Source organism: Periplaneta americana, chromosome 8, assembly GCF_040183065.1.
Source record: "Periplaneta americana isolate PAMFEO1 chromosome 8, P.americana_PAMFEO1_priV1, whole genome shotgun sequence".
Taxonomy (NCBI): Eukaryota; Metazoa; Arthropoda; class Insecta; order Blattodea; family Blattidae; genus Periplaneta; species Periplaneta americana.
The window spans coordinates 79,945,795-79,957,843 of record NC_091124.1 but is presented as its reverse complement, the minus strand read 5'-3'; positions in this window follow the sequence as shown (position 1 = coordinate 79,957,843).

Here is a 12,049-nt window from a genome sequence, read left to right as displayed (position 1 = left end):
AATGTTACACGACTCCTGTATATCTCGAATGTGCTGCCTCGAAGAAAAGTAAGGAATAATACAGTACTAATGATTTCTTTGTACTGTGTAAAAATAAGTAGATCTTAAAAGAATCGTTTTAGAATTAATGAATTCCACAACAAAAATTTGTTACATGTAGATGTCAATCAGATTATGGTACATAAGGAGATAAGTACAAAGTAGTTAGGTTGGTGAATATAAGTTAAGAGTGGATATGAAAGAAATACCTTAACCGAGGGCTCGAACTACGAACCACATAGGTAGGTATGAGGTGGATAGGTGTGTGGTACGTAGACAGATATGAGACATAGTTGTATGAGGGAACTTAGCAGGATTGTAGGTGGATATGCTGTAGGCTTCTCATGAAATCCATTTCTTCGAGAATATTCTATGCACATAATCAAAAACCGACCTTTTATTAAACAAATTTAAATTAAATTAAATGACTCAGGACTTCATTATGTACTAAGGAAGTGCCTTGTGGCTCACGATGGGACTAGCTGAAGCCGCAATTTGATATACTGTTTCACTTCTTAGGAACTGAAACTTGCTGAGACACATATTGTCAAATGAGATATAAGCCTACTGTTTGGCAATAGATGTACATATCAGCTACACTCTAAATCAGAGGTACCTACAGTAGCATACTGTTGAAATTCACCAGCTACAAATAAGTGAATTATGTTGGAGAGATGGAAGAGCTTATTGAACTAGAAAAACAGTTTTACTATTTGAGGAAAAAGTGTTTAAATAAAATGAAGAAAAACGCAATAAAAATTCACGGTCGCGACAAGGATTGGGTAAGGTACGAATTACTCCGAAAACTTCTGTCATGTTGCTCTCTCATATTATTGTAACAACCACATTATGTGAATTTGAATGAAATGTATTAAGAATTTCGTAACTGAGCTTTAGTGTTAAGTATCTGAAATGCAATGTTTACGTGAGCTATATTCCGAGAGATAATAATAATAATAATAATAATAATAATAATAATAATAATAATAATAAATTATTATCATCATCATTATCTGCATTACAGTATGGACCATAAGATGCGTTCCACTCCAATCAAAACTGGTCCCGCCATCTTTTTGTGGGTCTTCCTGGGTTTCTTCTCCCATGACGATCGTGATTGTATATTGTTCTCGTAATTGATGTTTCTGGCATGCGCTGTATATGCTCCCTCCAATTGTTTTGATGTGTTCTTATTATATCAATAATAATGTCTTCAGTTCACTTTTTATTATTATTATTATTATTATTATTATTATTATTATTATTTATTCTGGCGAAGTTAAGGCTATCAGGAGTTAAGGCCATCAGGATACTATTGTGTCAGAATATATAAATCACGAACTCCACTCGAAAAATGTAGGTTTTAACCTACTTTTCTAAGCGTATAGCATTCCTCAACAGTAAGTAATGTAACTTATTTCTCCGTACCTCTTTATTCCTATATTGAAATATGAATTATTATTACGAATTATTATTCATAAAAGAAAGCATAGAATGAAGATAAGTGAAAAAAAATCAGCCAACATATTTATAAAACATAACTAAATTTCTCTACTTTCCGGATTTTAAATAGATATTTCGCTAGATTATGACGTAAAGAATTAAATTTGTTTATCTTCCCAACACTCTTAGTCACTTCATTAACAATCGCAGCAGAAAATCGAAAGTATTTTAACTATTAATTAATTAATAATGTTCTGCCCAAGTGCAGATCTTTAACTGCAAACTCAGCATTCTAAAATCGTCTTTATTTTCCGTCTACCTGTTAGTCTCCGCATACGATCCATGTATCTTAATGTTGTCTATCTTGTAATATAGTCTTCTGGCCTGAACGTTTTCTTCGTTCATCATTTCTTCCATTCCATCCTTCAATAGGCAGTTTCTTCTTACCCAGTGACCCAACTAATTCCCTTTTCTCTTCCTTATCAGTTTCATCATTATTATATCTTCATCCACTCTTTCTTGGACAGCTTCGTTTCTTATTCTGTCTGTCCATTTCATACGTTCCATTTTTCTTCACATCCACATTTCAAATGTTCCCAGTAAGCTTCTCTTCACTTCATCGCAATGTCCATATTTATGCCCCATACAATGCACTTTATTAGTCTCGTCCTTAGTTCTTTCAACAGAGGTTGGCAGATGATGCTTCTTTTTTTATTAAAGATTCCTTTGATATTGCTATCCTCCTTTTCACTTCCTGGCAGCAGCTCACATTCTACTTATAGTAGGCTCAAAGTATCGGAGGCTGTCTATTTGTTCCACTACCTTATTTCGATTCGCAAGTTTATTTGTTTAGTGTTCTTCCGACAACAATAATCTTCATACTGTCTGCATTTATTTTCATCCCATACCGCTTACCATTTTGCTCCGACAGCATATCCCTTCGTATCATCTCCTCTTCTGCTAACAACTCCATATTACCAGCAAATTTTATTCACTTTATTCTTCCTCCTACTATCATGTCTCCCATGTTCTGAAAACAGTTTTTCACTAAATCCTGTTAGTAGATGTTGAATAAGGCAGGTGATAGAGGGCAACCTTGTTGTACTCCTCTCCCTATTCGACTTCCCTCGGGTGTATTTTCTTTTCCTATCCAATACCACCAGTCCAATGCTGCATGTTTAATAAATTGCAACAATCAGGCTAAACAATAACAGTAAATCTAAGCCTATGAAAATAATACATGTACCACCTGGGCCATTCCATGTCAAATCAACACAAAAAAGTGGACTTTTCAACCCGACCACCTCAGATTTTCATTAAATTTGGTGGGATGGTAAAGAACCTTAAGTTAATTAATTACGTACAATTTTAGCCCTCAATAATGCACGAGATCCATACAGCAATTCTGTCAATACGAGAAAAGATGTAAAAATGTCGCATTCAATGTCAACAAAAATAATTCATAACTTCTCTTCTAATTGAGGTAGAATCTTAAACTTGGGCCTATTTTAAAGCTAAGGGATCATACGTTTCAATAAAAATAGGTTTGCATCAAAGTAATGAATTCTTTATTGAATGGTCACGTGAAACACATTTTAACATTGAATATCTATAAATACAGGACACAAATTATTTCGCGAAAAATGTATGTTATAGAGGTAAGAGTATTCTCCTCTTGGTGTAAGTTTCATTTTGGAAACGTTTCAGGAATATCAGTAAAAAATATATCAATTTATTGGTTTGTAGCACTTAAACCCATCTTACACCAACACTGCATGCGCGCGAGTTCGTACTTTTCTTATCTGTGTTGTCGATCAGTCAGGCCGTCACGAGTGGCAGTTTATATAGTCTTCAATTTATACAAAACGTGCGATCTGTTTCAAGTGCAGTGTCGTTAGTTTTTGTAGTATGTGGTAGTTTTGTGCGATGTAGGCCTAATGGAGTCGCGTTTTAAGTTATAGGCCTATGTTTGCTGCAATACCTTCGAGAAATCAGGCATTGTAATAAGAGGAAAACTTTAAGAAGTGTTATATCGTGGATGCTTAATGTATTACCTGATTTAAAACAGGAACAAAATGTGTGCGCTATGTGTCGCAAAGGAATAGAAATATAATATGATGCTATTACGCAGAATCCTCAGAATGACTCTAGTAATGAAGAATACGTCGATTCTACAGCAAATGTAAGTTCATTAAATACAAGTCTTTTTGACCAAGGTGTGTTCCTTATTAAACAGAAAAGGCTACAAGAGAAATATATGAGACAGAAATTTGAAAATATTGTAAAAGATAAATTCTTCGATATTAAAGACGCCGAGGAACCAGGACCTTCATCAAGTCCTGATTCTGAAATTTTGTCACAGTTGCAGGAAAATTTTCAAAATTCAGGTAAAAGTGAGAAAATCACCATTTCAACACTACTACCTAAAAGCTGGAGCGTAAATAATATAAAAAAGAGTTTCTTTCAGCTTTGGAATACATAATTCGGAAAGCCAAAGTCATGGCAAAGGGAAAGGGAATTTTGTGTTCACCAAATCCGAAACCTAGAAAACCCTTGCTCGCGGCTGTTGCCGGTAAAGTTAAAGAATTCTGTTGTTCTGACGAGATAAGCAGAATGATGCCTGGTAAGAAATATTTGTTGTGATTAAAGAATCAGGGAATAAATCACATGAGCAGAAATGAATTATATGCAGTGTTTAAAAATTCTAACCCTGAAATGAAGGTAATATTTTCCAAATATTCAGCTCTTAGACCAAGAAATTGTATTCTAGCTGGAGTTAGTGGAACTATACTGTCTGTGTTTGTGCCCTATCAGAATGTAAAACTTATGCCGGAAGCAATTTATTAAAATTTCAGGTCTACGTGGATTTCTAGAAAATTTTTCTTTATACCTTCCAACTTATCAACATTTCTTGGCTACTATGGTGTGCAATCTTCCTCATATAAATTGCTTGTTCAGGAAATGTACAGAATGTCCTGAACCATTCAAAATAGGAGAGGGTTTAGAGAAATGTTTCGAATAAAACTTCAGTGAATCAATGACCTACAAGCAGTGGATGACGACTGACCGATCAACGCTTGAGACCATAATGAAACCCACAGACAAATTTTTCGACTGTCTCTTGGAGAAACTTGGTGATTTACTGACTCACTCATTTATATCATCTGAACAAAGTAAGTTTCTACGTGATATGAAGTCATTTCTACAGCCATGCCAGCTTGTTGTGTTATGCGACTTCGCTGAATACTATTATTTCGTAATCCAAGATGAAAGTCAGTCATATCACAGGACTAATGTGCAGACAACCATTCATACTTTCGTAATATATTATAACGAATCGTCATCCGATACAGTCTCTATTAAAAATCTGGTAATAATTTCACACTGCCCGAAATATGACACTGCAGCTGTACATCTGTTTCAAAAATATCTAATGGAGTCATTAAAACAAACATCTGTAATTCACCACAAAAATTATGTATTTCTCCGAAGGATTCTCTTCTCAGTATAAAAATAGGAAAAAATTTCCTGAACCTCATATTACATGAAGAAGATTTTGGATTCCCAACAGAATTGCATTATTTTTGCATATCGCATGGCAAAAGAGCATGCGACGTTGTAGGTGAGACACTTAAAAGGTTTGCGGCTTGTGCTAGTTTGCAGAGACCATCCGATAAACAAATAACTACACCTAGGGAATTGTACGACTGGACAAGGGATCATCTTCCAAACATTAATACCGTTTATGTGACTGAAAAAAGCTATACTGAAGAGGAAAAAATGCTTGCTCTTCGATTTACAAAATCCACCGCAGTGTCTGAAACACAAGTTTCATACAGGCCTGGTGTTTAGGATGGGTATTATACTTGCTAAACAGTTTTAAAATGCAGCTGAAACAACTCAGCATCCTGTCTGGAAAGATGAGCAGGCTATTTCATCTCAGCAATGAAAGGTAAGCATTTCTTACAGAACTTCAGGTTTAACAAAATCCATGTGACAATAATTTATTTGCGGTAATAATTAAAAAAATTCGAATTATGTACTACAAGTTAAATTACATAGGGATAATCAAGAATATGATCAAATATAATTAAATACAACGAATGTGTGGGACATAATTATCGCGACTTATACGGTTAGCTTACGCTTGCAGTGACATAATAATTTTTATCTTTGTAACCTATGATGATTCCAAGTTGAAACTTATGAGTTCATTATATCACTAATTGAGGCGTACTATATATTTTTTTTCCTTAAAGTAGAACCCCCGCATTTTTAAATATGAATATATGAAAATTGTTTCACCATGTTTTTTTAGTGTAATTGAATACATGCGGAAAACAATACAAGCAATAAAAACTATCACATATTAAGAATGTATCACTCAATTTTTGTAAATTTATCTGGAGGCGTTGTTGAGATACATAATTTTAATTGAAGCGGCATGCTTACAAAAATATGATTTTTCTTCATGTTTGAAACGCCACTGAAAAAAAACGAAAAGCACAGGACATATGAATCTCGGCAGTTTTAGTTAGCTCGGCAGGTAAAACAAACCCACAAATTTTGAAAGAAATCTGAGTTGGTCGGGTTGAGCGCCTTGTTGATTTGATATGGAATGACCCACCTACAACAAAATTAAAATCTCCCATTTCTTTGGTCCACTTTGTATGTGGTCTGGTAAGAAATTAAGTAAATAATTTGTTTCGTTCATGGATACGTAAGTGGGCATATGGCTGAGTATGTACGCACATAACTACACAGAGAGTGATTGTATGTACAGTATATCTAGAGGTAGATATAAATTTAAGTACGCAGGTAAGTAAGTATGGAGTTACAGAGAGTGATAAATATACCTACAGGCAGAAAAGTGCAGGTAGGTAATTGTGATGTGGAATAAATAGGTAGGCCTATGTGGGTAAGTAAGGAGAACATGCTAATTTCTTAGATAATCCTATAATGTGATAATAAGGGAAAATAAATATACTGTAAGTTCACAGGGCTAACGGTTTCGAAGCTGGGTACCTGGTTCTAATGAAGTGCATTGGTAGCAATATAAAACATGGGGGTATGAGAGAGTTACTCTGACTGCCATAATAAATTCACTTCAATGAAATTCCCCAATGTAAATAAAAAATAAGGTAAGTAATGTTGCTGTAATTTATTAACTGACTAGTTTCAAATATAAAGGAATGTATTCCAATTACAATGAAGTAACGGAAAATGTACAATCGTAAGTACCTGTTACAGGAGATCTCGCCGAACGCTTGTGTTACTGTGATTTTGCTTGGCTTAAGAATTACAAGGAATAGAATCCTCCTTCCCTCGGTGGAAGGCTGTACATGGTTAACGATCGGCCTACATTGGGTATTAAATTATAATAAATGCATAAAATACCTACATAAGTAAAGTATAACCTTTACTGTTTAAGTACTCGTATATTTATTAGTGCTCACTTGCAGAAATTCATATAAAAATTAAACAGTTTTTTCAATAATTATACTAAATGACGGACATTATTTTGACAGTACGAAGTGACAAATTATTATTTTGAAGCTAACAAATTATAATTGCTAAGAGTAGATACTTTGTCTTCTGAAATAAGAAGTGTATTTTTATATTTTTCTATATTCGTAATAATGAAATTAAAGATAAAATGTATCCTGTATCCTATTTACAAATAATGAAGGCGTATGGTGGCCATAGCAGTAGAGATCCATGCTCTCACCTCAGCAGTGGAAAGAGATGGTCTCATCTGCACAACATTGCAACTAACTTTTACCTCCGGGAAAATCCCGGTGCTCAATTTTTTAGGAAGCTGAGCCGACAACGAGCGCGTCTAGAAGTTCTGGCACTAAGAAAACCTCGTCACAACCAAGAACAGTTCAAGTTAGTACATTTTACATAGTGATGTTTTATTTATAATAGTGAGTGATATAAAATTGTGTTCCTACAATGTTTACAACTGGACTTACAAGCCAGTTTATGATGATGATGATGATGATGATGATTATTATTATTATTATTATTATTATTATTATTATTATTATTATTATCGGTATACAGAATGAAATTTTAAACTGCCATCCAGAAGTCAACAGACGAAAAAGAAAAAAAAAAAAAAAAAACAAAGATGGATTGACAGAGTAAAGAGAATCATGCAGAATAATGGGCTTATAGAGGAAGATACGGCAAACAGTGATTTATGGAGAAATAAAATTATTGGTTGAAGGAAAACCATTAATAATGGAAAATTCCTGTTAAAATTATTATTAATATATTATTATTATTATTATTATTATTATTATTATTATTATTATTATTATTATTATTATTATTTTGCATTAAGGAACTATATTTAACTGATTCTACTTTCGTATCGATAAGGTTTACGTTAATTTTGAAAAAATTCACGTTAAAGCACGTTTCATTCATTCACAGATGTGCGTCCAAGGGCTGGTCCTTCGCTGCAAACCAGCATTCTCCGATCATTTCTCTTTTCCATCTTCCTATTCGTCTCCGCATACGATCCATATATCTTAATGTTCCCTATGATCTGTTATCTGCCCTGCCCTTAAGTTTAATCCTTGTAGGGTAAACATTGGTAATTTCGTGGCAGTGGTTATTTCGTGATACTTTTTCTTTGCTCTTTTGTGAACTAACCAATGGTGTTACGAGATTCAAATTTCCGCTAAGGGATTGCATATGTTGTCCAGTTTCCAGAAACACACAGCTAAGCTTTGTGTGACGTAGTTGCTTCAGTGAGATTTTATGTTTGGAGAGAGCAAGTTTGCGTCGACTTATCAGGCATACAAATTTTGTGGATGTTTGTAATTACAATACAGGCTTATTACTAAAGGTAAGCATATGATATTTGGTACAAAGATTATTGTATCTTCATGAAATTTTAGGTAATGTTTTTGGAATTTTAGATACATCTGTAGTCGCCATATAGGCTTAGCTTTACTGATAGAAATCTTAGCTGTTTGAGGCGAAATTTTGTTGATCATTAAGTGTTGCAATTTTTAAAATAGTATAAAATGTATTACAATAGGAATTTTAGAAATCTGAAGACAAGATGTGATAACAAAAAAGAAAATGGAGACGCAATGGGTTCAGTATAGCTTCTGTTTGATTTGTTATCATGCTAAGTTTCAATGATAAGTGCTAGATGACTTGTAAGAATTGTGACGGAAGATGGAACATGGCTCCACTATTTTGGACCGGAGACAGAGGCAGACAATGGAGTGGCATCATGCAAATTCACCAACGAAATAGAAATTCAAAAGTACACCTTTGGCAGGAAACGTTATGGCTACTGTGTTTTTCGATTCCGAAGGACTCTTGCTTGTGGACATCATGCCACACGGAACCACCATTAATTCTGACACGTATGTGGCAACTCTCAAGATACTTCAAGTTCGACTGAGTCGTGTTCGACGACATCGGGAGAAGCAGGATGTTCTGCTATTGCACGACAACGCACAGCCATATGTCAGTCACAAGACCACAGACCAGATCAAAAAATTCGGATAGACAACACTGAAACATCCGCCTTACAGTCCTGAACTGGCACCATGCTATTACCATCTCTTTGGTAAACTGAAGGATCCCTTCGCGGAACGAGGTTAAAAGATGACTCCCTTGTGCACGCTGCTAAAGAGTGGCTCAGACTTGTTGGTCCAGACTTTTACCGTGCTGGTCTACAGGCCCTCGTTCCTAAGTTACGTAAGGCAGTTGAAAGGGACGGGGATTATGTGGAAAAGTGACATTTTGTTCCTTAAGAATGCATCTACATTCTGTGAAAATAGCAATGCTGTAGGATAAAAATATAATTTTTAAACAAACGTTATGCATTATTTTTGGAGTTACTCTAGTAATATAGGCTATAGTAAAGTCCGCAATAAAAGTGTTCACCCTTTCAGGGCAAAGAAGATCCCTTTTCAATTTCAATTTTTACTTTGATTTCATTCTTATTATATGTTGATATGTATTTCTATGTTTTCTTGCTATGAATATTAGACGGAATTACTATGTTTGTAACAATAAATGAGAATTTCATTTGACTTTAATGAATTTTTCCACAATTCTTCTACCTCTCACGAAATTACCAATGCAATATCACGAAATTACCAAGGTTATCACGAAATAACCAACCTTTCAGCTTAAGTTGTAAAAGTGGTTTTGGCACATATTCAAGAACGTATCCAATCTTTTATGTCTCCAGATTTGTACAGCAAGTTATCGTCTTTTAGATGAAAAAATCGGAATAAGGATATATTTACACATTTGCATTTTAAATTAGTTTTCATGAAATTATCACGAAATTACCAATGTTTACCCTATATGTCCACCACTGTAGGGTAACGGTTAGAATGTCTGACCGAGAAACGAGCGAACTTAGTTGAGGAAATAACCTGTTTGAGGTTTTATGCGAGGATTTTACCCTCAACCAAAAGAAGCAGAATTACTGCCTAACTTTCGGGGTTTTTATTATTATTATTATCATCATCATCACAGACCGGAACTTTGACAGAATGCCTTTTTAAATTTGTTAAATCTATCTTCATTTTGAAAGTAAATCTGTACGAATTATATCTTTGTGATTGAAACATTACAGTTTTATGTTGCCCTTTTCTGGCTTGTTTAATATAAATGTCTAATTTACAAAATAAATGCTTTTTTGCCTTTATTTGTTTATTTATCTATTATTTATTAATTTATTATTAAAAATTGCCTGCAGGTAGATTTTAATTTATTTCTATAACCGCTATAATGAAGGTGACTTCACCGAATGAATATTATTGTCTTTCAGTCAGTTCATATTCTCTTTGCAACAGTGAGAGCTGAAGTGCAAAAATGTATAACAGTAAGCATTTTAATTATCGTTTGTGTTTATTTGACAAGGCAGCAATGAGTGCGGGTCTACCGTTATTTTTAACTGTTATTTTTCTTTCAGTTTTCATTGCGACGTTGTTGTAGCTAGCAGCAAGATGCCGAAATTCAGTGTTCCTTTACGCAGTAAATTGCAAAGTTATGTTAATACTTTTGGATCCGACGTACTTTGTACTGACGGGAAAGTACTTACATGGAAAATATGTGAGCAGTCAGTGAACTACGAAAAGAAATATTTCATATGGCAACATATCAGTACAACCAAACACAAAAATGCACTTTCCAAGGCTACTGGGAAGAAGATTTCTTTGCTTCCAACAGTAATTGCAACATCGAGTCGAAAATTTCAATTTGCATTCAACTTATGTAAAAAATTTTCTTGCTACTAAAATCCCTTTGTGGAAAGTTCAAGGTTGTGGGTTTAGTGAAAGGTTTTTGTAATTGTCTTTTATTGCGTATTTTAGCTGTTTATAATGGCTTTTTGCCTGCCTATTTAGCTATGTATTATGCATTTTTGCATGCCTATTTTAATGATTCATAATTCCAAAACTGCCGGTCTCTGATTATGATGATGATTATTATTATTATTATTACTATTATTATTACTATTATTATTATTATTATTATTATCATTATTATTATTTTAATGCTATTTATTTATTCTGGCGAAATTAAGGCCATCATAACTTCTCTTCCACTTAGCCAGAAACAAAAGAAGCTAATACAATTTGCAGTTATATTTCGGAATCATTTCTTCTTCATTTATCACCTTTCACCAATTTCAGGTCGAATGTGGTTGACGCAGAATTTAATAGAATGAAGGCGTCTGTCTGACGAAGCTGCAAGACTCCCAGGGGGACGGAGAGGCTCTCATCGGGCCTTGGTGATGTGCAGTTGAATCGATAAATGGCACCAAATAATGAATCATAATATCTACAGGAAGACGATCATCAGAGATCAATACAGGATGCAACAGAATGTAGTATCGTCAATCGGATGAAGATGACACTAATCTAAATATATCGCTATACTTTCAGGTGGACGGAGGGGCAATCTTGAAAAATTCTCGTCGCGGACTCTATCGGACCGGGATGTTATGTAGCAGAATCGATAGATGGTACCAAACACTGAATCATGATGCCTACAGGAATGGGGTCCTACGGACTTCATACAATCATCTATATCTAAAAGAGGTCAGTACAATAAGTCTCAGGCTATGGTGGATGGCTTATTTCTCTTCGGGGAGAGTTTTCGATTTATAGCATAGTTACGCAAAAAAAAAAATGGCAGGGGATTCCTTGCAGTTCTGTAATTGCATGAAACGTTTATTCTCTCGGTTGGGTATTATTGTGATCTATAGATTTTTAACCAAATTAGATCTTGTTAATAATAAAGACTATGAATGAAATAAATTTAAAGAAGTATATATGTTGTATTATTATTAATTAAATAATTGCACTCATTTCGCTGTCAGCTCACTCACTACACTGAAACTACGACACATTTCACTGGTACTATCCTGATTTCACGAACACTTTCAAAACATTTCACTGTTCAAATACTTTGCTCTACCACTATAAGCTATAAAACTTCACTGACACAAACACACTTCACTGACACAACACACTTCACAAATACACACACACTTCTTCACTGATACAATACTTCAAAT